We start from the raw sequence: 14,328 nt of genomic DNA on the forward strand, positions 1-14,328 counted from the left end.
ACCTTCCACGCCTCTGAAATTCAGCACTCCTCCGTCGAGAAGGAGGCCCAAGCAATAGTAGAAGCTGTGCAGCATTGGAGGCATTACCTGGCCAGCAGGAGATACACTCTCCTCACTGACCAACCGTCGGTTTCCTTCATGTTCAACAACACACTGAGGGGCAAGATCAAAAATGATAAGATCTTGAGGTGGAGGATCGAGCTCTCCACCTACAATTACGAGATTCTGTATCGCCCTGGTAAACTCAACGAGCCCCCCGATGCCCTATCCCGAGGTACATGTGCCAGCGCACAAATGGACCGACTCCGGACCCTGCACGACGACCTCTGCCACCTAGGGGTCACCCGTTTTTTTCACTTCATAAAGGCCCGCAATCTACCCTACTCCATCGAGGAAGTCAGGGCTATCACCAGAGACTGCCAGGTCTGCGCGGAGTGTAAACCGCACTTCTACCGGCCCGACCGAGCGCACCTGGTGAAGGCCTCCCGCTCCATTGAATGCCTCAGCGTGGATTTCAAAGGGCCCCTCCCCTCCACCGACCAAAACACGTACTTTCTTCATGTGGTTGACGAATACTCCAGATTCCCCTTCATCGTCCCATGCCCTGATATGCCGTCTGCCATCGTCATCAAAGCCCTCAACACCATCTTCGCTCTGTTGGGTTTCCCCGCCTACGTCCACAGCGACCGGGGATCCTCATTCATGAGAGATGAGCTGCGGCAGTACCTGCTCAGCAGGGGCATCACCTCAAGCAGGACGACCCGCTACAACCCCCGGGGAAATGGACAAGTGGAGTGGGAGAATGGGACCGTCTGGAAGGCCGTCCAGCTGGCCCTACGGTCCAGAAATCTCCCGGCCTCCCGCTGGCAGGAGGTCCTCCCCGACGTCCTTCACTCCATTCGGTCGCTCCTTTGCACTGCGACTAATGAAACTCCCCATGAACGTCTCTTTCCCTTCTCCAGAAAGTCCACCTCCGGGGTTTCGCTCCCAACATGGCTGGCAGCTCCAGGACCTGTTCTCCTCCGTAAGCACGTGCGGCTCCACAAGGCGGACCTGTTGGTTGAGAGGGTACAGCTACTTCACGCGAACCCGCAGTACGCCTTTGTGGCGTACCCCGACGGCCGCCAAGACACAGTCTCCCTCAGGGACCTGGCACCAGCCGGGTCCCCACGCACCCTCCCCCTCCCCCGGCGCCACATCCCCTCCCCCCCAGCGCACCCCACCACAGCCCCCACTTCAGGACGATCCGTTCTCCCCTTAGTCCCACCCGGGGATGAAGATGAGGTCGAGACGCTCCCGGAGTCACCAACGGCCGAACTGACGCATGCATCGGCGCTCGCAATGACGGATCAAGGCGCCCGATCGTCTGAATTTGTAAACCTTTCCTAAAATGTGAAACACCTGCATGTAAGTAGCCTTCCACCACCCCCGCTGGACTCTTTTTTAACAGGGGGGTGAATGTGGTAGTCACCACTGTTGTATTGTACTGTATATATCGTATATAAGGGATATTACGGTAAGGCCCCTGTACTACAGGTACGGGGGGGTAGACCCCTGCCTGCTGGCTCCGCCCAGTAGGCGGAGTATAAATGTGTGGGCTCTCCGAGCTGCAGCCATTTCGGCAGCAGCTGCAGAGGCTACACATCTCTGCGTAATAAAGTCTTGATTACACTCTACTCTCGTCTCGTCGTAATCGATAGTGCATCAGGTATGTGCACTACTTAACAAAGTGTGGCATGAAATAGTTAATGTGGCCAGTGCAGTGAGGCAAGAGGCAGGATTTCAAGCAATTTCCACCATGTGTTTGGCAGTGGCAGAGGCAGCCCACCATTAGCTGGTGACGTGATCTTCTGGTCCCGCCACTATCAACAGAGTTTCCTGTTTTATGCACCCCCCACCTCCAGGAAACTCACAATGGGGGTTTGCCACCAGCGGGATTTGTGAGCGGCCAGAAAACACCTGCCAACATCTTGAAATTATCTTTTTTTTTATAAATTTAGACTACCCAATTAATTTTTTCTAATTAAGGGGCAATTTAGCGTGGCCAATTCACCTACCCTGCACATCTTTGGGTTGTGGGGGCGAAACCCACGCAAACATGGGGAGAATGTGCAAACTCCACACGGACAGTGACCCAGAGCCGGGATCGAACCTGGGACCTCAGTGCCTTGAGGCAGCAATGCTAACCACTGAGCCACCGTGCTGCCCCGAACATCGCTAAATTATCAAGGCAAGGACACACCACCTAGAGAAACGGACTTCAAAACAATCAAGATAGAATTAACTACACTGGGGCAGCACGGTGGCGCAGTGGTTTGCGCTGCTGCCTCACGGCGCCGAGGTCCCAGGTTCGATCCCGACCCTGGGTCACTGTCCGTGTGGAGCTTGCACATTCTCCCCATGTTTCGGGTTGGTTCTCACCCCACAACCCAAAGATGTGCAGAGTAGGTTGTTTGGCCATGCTGAATTGTCCCTTAATTGGAATAAAAGAAATGGGTACTCTAAATCTAAAGAAATAAAAAAAAGTGTTCTTAACAGAACACAAATAATGCATCTCAACCCATAACATTTATTTCTATTTTCCCAATTGCTTCAGTCTTTTTGTCATGTTTTCAGGCAAAATATTTCTCTGTGCATAACTTCCAGAAATATTTGGCAACTTTTGGCATAGTTTAGCTCAAATGTTTCACAGAAAATGCAAGAAGTGAGTGAGGTTTCATATTACAGAGACTGTATTGTGATGTGATGGAGATTGAGTTGTTTCCCTGGGGAAAACTGCAACAATAAAATGGCAGCATATGGAATCCTTTATTGTGACTAATCGCTTTGTCATTTTTTCCATTTGGCAAATTAGATGTGACAGCATAATAATTCCTCTGTATCAAGAAACAAAGGAGCTCCACATTAATTTGTATGTTTGTTGATTTTTACTGTGGTTCAAGCTTTTATGATCAATATTAGGCAATGCAGATGTGAATATTGTCTTGGCAAATTGGAAGTTGCGCTAATTATGATGACAACGTTTAATTTGATTTACTATGTTATCTCTTTATTCAGTACATGTATTGCATGTTAGTTGATTTACTGTTTTAAGTTTTGATCATAACTTTTGCACATGATTTATCACCAAATACAAAATTGTAGGTTTCTCCTCCTGTCAGTGGCAGGCAGGGATAGAGAATGTGATCAGAGGAAAAAAATTGTTTTCCCGATTGTGAGAAATGACAGCAGGAATTTGTAGCCCAACATCAGGACAGGATAATGGAAGATCACCATTCCCGCTGAACGACTTTGGGAAACGGATGTACATGTGCTCAATCTTATTTAAACCAGCAGCAGACTGGAATGGGACCCCCCCCGTGTCTGTCTGATGCTCCTCCTCCCTTTTGGAACCAAAGATCCTCCCTGATTCTTTGTGGAGGTGGGGAACCTGGAGGGAAATAACGATGTGGCGTTCCCCTCGCACTGAAAAAGCTTACCCATGACTACAGCCGTGGAATGTAGGTCCAAATGCATTTACAGTAGAAATTGGGCTTTCTGCTGGACCAGGTTCCCAATGGCAGTGTTTCTCAAACCTTTTCCTGGAACTCACTTTTGCCAAACAGCTGACCTTTGGGACCGACGCCAGCCGACATACGGCATGTTCACTTACCTTTAAAACAAAAGGGGAGATTGTTTGATCCTCGCGATTTCATTCCAATCAGATTCATAAGAGGAGAGGGCAAAGTGCATATCAGTCGCAGAGTTTAGCCAGTTCCTTTGTGCCATCTTCATCTTTGTTAGAATGGCAAATCTAACCTTGTACATGTAGGACAGCACTGGATACTCCTGAGAGATGCTACTCCAGAATTCTGACAGCCTCATGGGCTGTTGGCATGTTTTTAATGTGCTGTCACATGTCAATCCTTTTGGTTGGAGACACTTCTCTTTCAAAATCTGAAACTTCTCTCATTTGCCAGTACTTCCCTGCAGCTAACACATGTGGGCTTTATATCCTTATTTCAATTGGCACAATTGACAAAACCATACCTCAAGAAATCATATTTATTCTGCATTGTTCTGAGTTAAGTTTCTTCTTTGTAGGCTGTTGACCAGAGGCCCTGGAGCTCTGTACAGAATTAACACCAGCATTGCTCTGATCTGCCCTGGCCTTTCCTGAGCAGCTCTCTCCAGAAGATTCAGTTGTGAGATCCTGGCCACTTGGTACTCTGTCTATTTGTGTCTCTGGCTGTCTCTTTCCTACAAAAAAAATGATTCATCTTCATAGTCCTCTTGCCTTGCTTGCCAGCAGCTATAAAATGGAAGAAGCTCTCCTCTGTGATTTGGCATCAGAAGCACATACATACAGGGTGCTTGACGTCAAGTGTACCTGCAGGATGCGTGAGCTGCTCACTGTTGCCATTTATAGCCAGAAGACTGCACACAGCCTCAATTCCTTCTCATTTAAAAGCAGCAGTGACTGCCATGCTCAATAAAAATGCCAGAAGCGGCCTTTGGGCATTTTTCCACGTATGGGATCACTGCAGAGAATGCGACCAATCGCTACATGAACCACCCGTTGGTCATGACCCATGTTTTGAAAATCCCTGCTATATGGCAATCCTTCCATGACGACTTCGATGTGCTCACATGTCGGAGCCTCGACATCAGAGAGCATGTGAATAGACTCCTCCGCCTCACGTTCCACTTCAAAAAGGGCCTCTGACACCTTTGCCTGATGTCCCCGTGTCTCTCTGATATTCCAACATCTTGTCCAGGAGCATTTACAGAGGCTCGTCATCTGACAGACTTAGCAGGGGCTTTTTCTCCAGCTGTACTCCAGGTCCAGGGACCTTAGCTGTCACTGCCTCCTCCTGCTCTGGACACCTGTTTGTGAGGTGACCAGCAGAGTGTGAGCCAGAGCCTAAACTAGATCGATGAGCGGCTGAGGTATGTGTCTCTGGTTGGCAGAGGGTGAAGGAGAATGCTGTGATCGCTGTACAGGTGAGAAATTGTCCTCATCCTGTTCTGAGGCCACCTGCGTGCTGAGTTTATATTCAGGTGCAGGTGTTGGCCTCACTCTCTCCCTGTTAGCAACTGGAATGGAGAGAGAAGAGAATGAGTGGCTATCTAGGTTGCTTTCTACATTGCACCCGCAAGCTCCAATTTTCAGTGATTAAGCATGCTTCCTCACTGGATGCTTGGGGAAGGTCGTAGGTGCCCCCGGCACAGGTACAGTCAAGGTCATGTCGGCAGCCTGCTGCTCAAATTAGGTAAGGGGGCAGATCTCGGGCATCAACCCTCCCATCTTTTCCATTTCGTGCCGGTTGTGCCCCATCTTGTCTTGCATAAAAAATGATAGGTGGATTGTAAGCAATTCTGATGCCGGTCTCATGTTGCGAGTTCTGTGGTTGAAACATGACACTGTAACTTCCAAATGGCAGGTCACCATTTTCAAGGCAAATGTGAGGAGCTTGAGGGGAAACTGTCCACTCACCTGGAGAAGTGTAACTTCAACGGCACTCGCGGAGCTGGAGACCATCCAGGGCGAAGCTTGGTTGGCACTCCATTCAGCACCATCAATAATGACCCCCTCCAGACCCTCAAGCAGCTGGAAGGATAAGGGCAACAAAGCATCTTTAATGTAGAAAAACATCCCACGCTTTTTCGCAGAGGGAGAATCAGAAAATGGACCACTGAGAGACTATTCAGAAAGGGTAATCAAATGTTTGGTCAAAGCAATGAATTTTTTTATTTTTTTTAAATAATTTTTATTGAAATTTTTTGAAAAATATATATCAACAAAACAATATAATAATAACAATAATAATAATAATAATAAACACCCCCCGGCACCCGTAACAACGCATATAACAAACCCCTCACCCCCCCAACCCCAATAAACAACAGAATAAATTAACAATAAGCAAATTAACTTAAACACTATCCCCCCAAACCGCCCCCCCCAACCTTTCCCCCCCTCCCCCCCGGGTTGCTGCTGCTGCTGACCTAGTACCTTATCGTTGAGCCAGAAAGTCGAGGAAAGGCTGCCACCTTCTAAAGAACCCTTGTACCGACCTCCTCAGGGCGAACTTGATCCTTTCCAACTTAATGAATCCCGCCATGTCATTAATCCAGGTCTCCTCACTCGGAGGTCTCGCATCTTTCCACTGCAGCGAGATCCTCCACCGGGCAACTAAGGACGCAAAGGCCAAGACATCAGCCTCTTTCGCCTCCTGCACTCCCGGCTCCACCCCAACCCCAAATATCGCAAGTCCCCAACCTGGCTTGACCCTGGATCCCACCACCCTCGACACCGTCCCCGCCACCCCCTTCCAGAACTCCTCCAGTGCCGGGCATGCCCAGAACATATGGGCATGGTTCGCTGGACTCCCCGAACACCTGACGCACTTGTCTTCGCCCCCAAAGAACCTACTCATCCTAGATCCAGACATGTGGGCCCGGTGCAGCACCTTGAACTGGATGAGACTAAGCCTCGCACATGAAGAGGAGGAGTTCACCCTCTCCAGGGCGTCCGCCCATGTCCCCTCCTCAATCTGCTCCCCCAGCTCCATCTCCCACTTAGCCTTCAGCTCCTCTACCGACACCTACCCCACCTCCTGCATTACCTGATAGATGTCAGACACCTTCCCATCCTCGACCCACACCCCTGGAAGCACCCTATCTCTTACCCCATGCGGGGGCAGCAAAGGGAACCCCTCCACCTGTCGCCTAGCAAACGCCTTGACCTGAAGGTACCTGAACATATTCCCCGGGCGGAGCTCAAACTTCTCCTCCAGTTCACCAAGGCTCGTGAACCTACCGTCAATAAACAGGTCTCCCAACTTCCTAATGCCCGCCCTGTCCCACCCCAGGAACCCGCCATCCATGTTCTCTGGAAGAAACCGGTGGTTCCCCCGTAGCGGGGCCTCCACCGAGCCCCCCACTTCCCCCCTGTGTCGCCTCCACTGCCCCCGAATTTTGAGGGTGGCCGCCACCACCGGGCTCGAGGTGTACCTCGTTGGAGGGAGCGGCAATGGAGCCGTTACCAGTGCCTTCAGGCTCGTGCCTCCGCAGGACGCCATCTCCATCCTTTTCCATGCTGCCACCTCCCCCTCCATTACCCACTTGCATACCATCGAGACATTAGCCACCCAATAGTACCCAGAGAGGTTGGGCAGCGCCAGCCCCCCTCTATCCCAGCCCCGCTCCAAAAAGACCCTCCTTACCCTCGGAGTCCCTTGCGCCCAAACAAATCCCAGAATGCTGCTATTCACCCTCCTAAAAAAGGCCCTCAGAACGAAAATGGGGACGCACTGAAACAAAAACAAAAACCTCGGGAGCACCGTCATTTTAACGGACTGTACTCTACCCGCCAACGACAACGGCAGCATGTCCCACCTTTTAAATTCCTCCTCCATCTGCTCCACCAACCTAGTAAAATTGAGCTTGTGCAGAGTCCCCCAGCTCCTAGCCACCTGAACCCCCAGGTACCTAAAATTCCTCACTGCCGTCTTTAGCGGGAGCCTACCAATCCCCTCCTCCTGATCTCCCGGGTGCACGACAAACAGCTCGCTCTTTCCCAGGTTCAATTTAGAACATAGAACATTACAGCACAGTACGGACCCTTCGGCCCTCGATGTTGCGCTGACCTGTGAAACCATCTGAAGCCAATCTGACCTACATTATTCCATTTTCATCCATATGTCTATCCAGTGACCACTTAAATGCCCTTAAAGTTGGCGAGTCTACTACTGTTGCAGGCAGGGCGTTCCACGCCCCTACTACTCTCTGAGTAAAGAAACTGCCTCTGACATCTGTCCTATATCTACTACCCCTCAATTTAAAGCTATGTCCCCTCGTGTTGTTCATCACCATCCGAGGAAAGAGACTCTCACTGTCCACCCTATCTAACCCTCTGACTATCTTATATGTCTCTATTAAGTCACCTCTCAGCCTTCTCCTCTCTAACGAAAACAACCTCAAGTTCCTGAGCCTTTCCTCATAAGACCTTCCCTCCATACCAGGCAAATCCTAGTAAATCTCCTCTGAACCCTTTCCAAAGCTTCCACATCCTTCCTATAATGTGGTGACCAGAACTGCACGCAGTACTCCAGGAGCGGCCATACCAGAGTTATGTACAGCTGCAGCATGACCTTGTGGCTCCGAAACTCAATCCCCCTACTGATAAAGGCTAGCACACCATATGCCTTCTTAACAGCCCTGTTAACCTGGGTGGCAACTTTCAGGGATTTATGTACCTGGATGCCGAGATCTCTCTGTTCATCTACACTACCAAGAATCTTGCCATTAGCCCAGTACTCTGCATTCCTGTTACTCCTTCCAAAGTGAACCACCTCACACTTTTCCACATTAAACTCCATCTGCCACCTCTCAGCCCAGCTCTGCAGCTTATCTATGTCCCTCTGTATCCTATAACATCCTTCAGCACTATCCACAACTCCACCGACCTTCGTGTCATCTGCAAATTTACTAACCCATCCTTCTACACCCTCTTCCAGGTCATTTATAAAAATGACAAACAGCAGTGGCCCCAAAACAGATCCTTGCGGTACACCACTAGTAACTGAACTCCAGGATGAACATTTGCCATCAACCACCACCCTCTGTCTTCTTTCAGCTAGCCAATTACTGATCCAAACCACTAAATCACCTTCAATTCCATACTTCCTTATTTTCTGCAATAGCCTACCGTGTGGAACCTTATCAAACGCCTTACTGAAATCCATATACACCACATCAACCGCTTTACCCTCGTCCACCTGTTTGGTCACCTTCTCAAAAAACTCAATAAGGTTTGTGAGGCATGACCTACCCTTCACAAAACCGTGTTGACTATCGCTAATCAACTTGTTCTTTTCAAGATGATTATAAACCCTATCTCTTATAACCTTTTCCAACATTTTACCCACAACCGATGTAAGGCTCACAGGTCTATAATTACCAGGGTTGTCTCTACTCCCCTTCTTGAACAAGGGGACAACATTTGCTATCCTCCAGTCTTCCGACACTATTCCTCACGACAAAGACGACATAAAGATCAAGGACAAAGGCTCTGCAATCTCCTCCCTGGCTTCCCACAGAATCCTAGGATAAATCCCATCTGGCCCAGGGGACTTATCTATTTTTACACTTTCCAAAATTGCTAACACCTCCTCCTTGTGAAGCTCAATTCCATCTAGCCTGGTCGACTGAACCTGAGTATTCTCCTCGACAACATTGTCTTTCTCCAGTGTAAACACTGACGAAAAATGTCCATTTAACGCTTCCCCTATCTCCTCTGATTCCACACACAACTTTTCACTACTATCCTTGATTGGTCCTAATCTTACTCTAGTCATTCTTTTGTTCCTGATATACCTATAGAAAGCCTTAGGGTTTTCCTTGATCCTATCCGCCAATGGCTTTTCGTGTCCTCTCCTCGCTCTTCTTAATTCTCCCTTTAGGTCCTTCCTGGCTAACTTGTAACTCTCTAGTGCTCTAACTGAGCCTTCATGTCTCATCCTAACATAAGCCTTCTTCTTCCTCTTGACAAGTGCTTCAACTTCCTTAGTAAACCATGGTTCCCTTGCTCGACAACTTCCTCCCTGCCTGACAGGTACATACTTATCAAGGACACGCAGTAGCTGTTCCTTGAAAAAGCTCCACATTTCGATTGTACCCATCCCCTGCAGTTTCCTTCCCCATCCTATACATCCTAAATCTTGCCGAATAGCATCATAATTGCCTTTCCCCCAGCTATAATTCGTGCCTTGCGGTATATACCTATCCCTGCCCATTGCTAAAGTAAACATAACCGAATTGTGATCACTATCACCAAAGTGCTCACCTACATCTAAATCTAACACCTGGCCGGGTTCATTACCCAGTACCAAATCCAATGTGGCCTCGCCCCTTGTTGGCCTGTCTACGTATTGTGTCAGAAAACCCTCCTGCACACACGGCACAAAAACTGACCCATCTATAGTACTCGAACTATAGTATTTCCAGTCAATATTTGGAAAGTTAAAGTCCCCCATACAACTACCCTGTTACTCTCACTCCTGTCGAGAATCATCTTTGCAATCCTTTCCTCTACATCTCTGGAACTATTCGGAGGTCTATAGACAACGCCCAACAGGGTGACCTCTCCTCTCCTGTTCCTAACCTCGGCCCATACTACCTCAGTAGACGAGTCCTCAAACGTCCTTTCTACCGCCGTAATACTTTCCTTGATTAACAATGCCACACCCACCCCTCTTTTACCATCTTCTCTGTTCTTACAGAAACATCTAAATCCTGGAACCTGCAACAACCATTCCTGTCCCTGCTCTACCCATGTCTCCAAAATCGCCACAACATCGAGATCCCAGGTACCAACCCATGCTGCAAGCTCACCCACCTTATTCCGGATGCTCCTCGCGTTGAAGTAGACACACTTCAAACCAGCGTCTTGCTTGCCAGTGCCCTCTTTCGAACTTTTAACCCTATCCCTGACCTCACTACTCTCAACATCCTGAGAAACTCCCGAACTCAGCAAGAATCTCCATCACCTCCGGCATTCCCCCCACTGGGTCTGCTACATACAACAACAAGTCGTCCGCATACAGTGACACTCGGTGCTCCTCCCCCCCTCGCACCAAACCCCTCCACCTCCTCGACTCCCTGAGAGCCATGGCAAGAGGCTCTATTGCCAGCGCAAAAAGCAAGGGGGACAGGGGGCGCCCCTGCCTCGTCCCACGGTGGAGCCTGAAGTACTCGGACCTCCTCCCATTTGTCGCTACACTCGCCATCGGGGCCTCGTACAGCTACCTCACCCATTTAATAAACCCCACCCCAAACCCGAGCCTTTCCAACACCTTCCACAAGTACCCCCACTCAACCCTGTCAAAGGCCTTCTCCGCATCCAATGCCACCACAATCTCCGCCTCTCCTTCTGCTGTCGACATCATTATCACATTTAGCAGCCTTCGCACGTTGGTGTTCAGCTGCCTCCCCTTCACAAAACCCGTCTGATCTTCATGTATCACCCCCGGCACACAGTCCTCTATTCTTCATGTATCACCCCCGGCACACAGAAAGCAATGAATTTTAAGAAACCGAATAAGTTGGTGAAGCGGAGGATATGTAAGAGGTACATGCTGACTTTACTGTGCTGACAGCTTCATGGGCTTTTGGCATGTTTTTAATGTGCTGTCACAGGTCAGTGTTTTCATTTGGAGTCAGCTGTAAGTTAATAACTGACTCTGGGGTCTCAACATAGAACATAGAACATAGAACATAGAAAAATACAGCACAGAACAGGCCCTTCGGCTCACAATGTTGTGCCGAAGTTTTGTCCTAGATTAAGAACAAATCAATGTACACCCCAGCATTCTACCGTAATCCATGTACCTAACCAATAGCCGCTTGAAAGTCCCTAATGTTTCCGACTCAACTACTTCCACAGGCAGTGCATTCCATGCCCCCACTAATCTCTGGGTAAAGAACCTACCTCTGACACCCCCTATATCTTCCACCATTCACCTTAAATGTATGTCCCCTTGTAATGGTTTGTTCCACCCGAGGAAAAAGTCTCTGACTGTCTACTCTATCTATTCCCCTGATCATCTTATAAACCTCTATCAAGTCGCCCCTCATCCTTCTCCGTTCTAATGATAAAAGGCCGAGCACCCTCAACCTTTCCTCGTAAGACCTACTCTCCATTCCAGGCAAAATCCTGGTAAATCGCCTTTGCACCTTTTCCAAAGCTTCCACATCCTTCCTAAAATGAGGCGACCAGAACTGCACACAGTACTCCAAATGCAGCCATACCAAGGTTTTGTACAGCTGCATCATCACCTCATGGCTCTTAAATTCAATCCCTCTGCTAATGAACGCCAGCACACCATAGGCCTTCTTCACAGCTCTATCCACTTGAGTGGCATCTTTCAAAGATCTATGAACATAGACCCCAAGATCTCTCTCCTCCTCCACATTGCCAAGAACCCTACCGTTAACCCGGTATTTCGCATTCATATTTGTCCTTCCAAAATGGACAACCTCACACTTTTCAGGGTTAAACTCCATCTGCCACTTCTCAGCCCAGCTCTGCATCCTATCTATGTCTCTTTGCAGCTGACAGCAGCTCTCCTCACTATCCACCAATCGTCGTATTGTCTGCAAATTTACTGACCCACCCTTCAACTCCCTCATCCAAGTCATTAATGAAAATCACAAACAGCAGAGGACCCAGAAATGATCCCTGCGGTATGCCATTGGTAACTGGGCTCCAGGCTGAATATTTGTCATCCACCACCAATCTCTGACTTCTATCGGTTAGCCAGTTCGTTATCCAACTGGCCAAATTCCCCACTATCCCATGCCTCCTTACTTTCTGCATAAGCCTACCATGGGGAACTTTATCAAGTGCCTTACTAAAATCCATGTACACTACATCCACTGCTTTACCTTCATCCACATGCTTGGTCACATCCTCAAAGAATTCAATCATACTTGTGAGGCAAGACCTACCCCTCACAAATCCGTGCTGACTATCCCCAATCAAGCAGTGTCTTTCCAGATGCTCAGAAATCCTATTCCTCAGTACCTTTCCATTACTTTGCCTACCACCGAAGTAAGACTAACTGGCCTGTAATTCCCAGGGTTATCCCTATTCCCTTTTTTGAACAGTGAGGACGTAAAGATAATTGCCAACAGCTCTGAAATTTCATCTCTTGCTTCCCAGAGAATCCTTGGATATATCCCGTCAGGCCCGGGGGACTTGTCTATCCTCACGTTTTTCAAAGTGCCCAACACATCTTCCTTCCTAACAAGTATCTCCTCGAGCTTACCAGTCTGTTTCACATTGTCCTTTCCAACAAAATGGCCCCTCTCATTCGTAAATACTGAAGAAAAGTACTCGTTCAAGACCTCTCCTATCTCTTCAGATCAATACATAATTTCCCGCTACTGTCTTTGATTGGATCTACCCTCGCTCTCGTCATTCTCATATTTCTCACATATGTGTAAAAGGCCTTGGGGTTTTCCTTGATCCTACCCGCCAAAGATTTTTCATGCCCTCTCTTAGCTCTCCTAATCCCTTCCCGACCCAGCCTCCCCAGACAGGCGCCGGAATGTGGTGACTAGGGGCTTTTCACAGTAACTTCATTGAAGCCTACTCGTGACAATAAAGCAATTTTCATTTTCATTTTTCATTTCTTCAGTTCCCTCCTGACTATCTTGTATCCCTCCAGCGCCCTGTCTGAACCTTGTTTCCTCAGCCTTACATAAGTATCCTTCTTCCTCTTAACAAGATATTCAACCTCTCTTGTCAACCATAGTTCCCTCACACGACCATCTCTTCCCTGCCTGACAGGGACATACATATCAAAGACACGCAGTACCTGTTCCTTGAACAAGTTCCACATTTCACTTGTGTCCTTCCCTGACAGCCTATGTTCCCAACTTCTGCACTTCAATTCTTGTCTGACAGCATTGTATTTACCCTTCCCCCAATTGTAAACCTTGCCCTGTTGCACACAACTATCCCTCTCCATTACTGAAGTAAAGTCACAGAATTGTGGTCACTATCTCCAAAATGCTCCCCCACTAACAAATCTATCACTTGCCCTGGTTCATTACCAAGTATTAAATCCAACATGGTCTCCCCTCTGGTCGGACAATCTACATACTTAGAAAAGCTTCCTGGACACACTGCACAAACACCATCCCATCCAAACTATTTGATCTAAAGAGTTTCCACCCAATATTTGGGAAGTTGAAGTCACCCATGACTACTACCCTGTGGCTTCTGCACTTTTCTAAAATCTGTTTCCCAATCTGTTCCTCCACATCTCTGCTGCTATTGGGGGGCCTATAAAAAACTCCCAACAAGGTGACTGCTCCTTTTTAAGGCTGAGGAAACAAGGTTCAGACAGGACGCTGGAGGGATACAAGATAGCCAGGACGGAACTGAAGAACCCATACTACCTCAGTAGGCAGATCCTCCTTGAACTGCCTTTCTGCAGCTGTTATACTATCTCTAATTAACAATGACACCCTCCACCTCTTTTACCACCCTCCCTAATCTTATTGAAACATCTATAACCAGAAACCTCCAACAACCATTTCTGCCCCTCTTCTATCCAGGTTTCCGTGATGGCTACCACATCGTAGTCCCAAGTACCGATCCATGCCTTAAGCCAACGTCAAAAGAAATTTCTCACCCACCTCCTCTTTCAAAATCTGAAACTTCTCTTCTGGTAAAATTAGAAACAAAAACTGTTGATCACTACATCCAGGTATGACAGAATAGGCTTGCCAGTCTACTGACAGTTCCCTTACTAACACTGTTTTCTTCGATGTGCC

This window comes from Scyliorhinus canicula, chromosome 19 (assembly GCF_902713615.1).
Source record: "Scyliorhinus canicula chromosome 19, sScyCan1.1, whole genome shotgun sequence".
Lineage (NCBI taxonomy): Eukaryota > Metazoa > Chordata > Chondrichthyes > Carcharhiniformes > Scyliorhinidae > Scyliorhinus > Scyliorhinus canicula.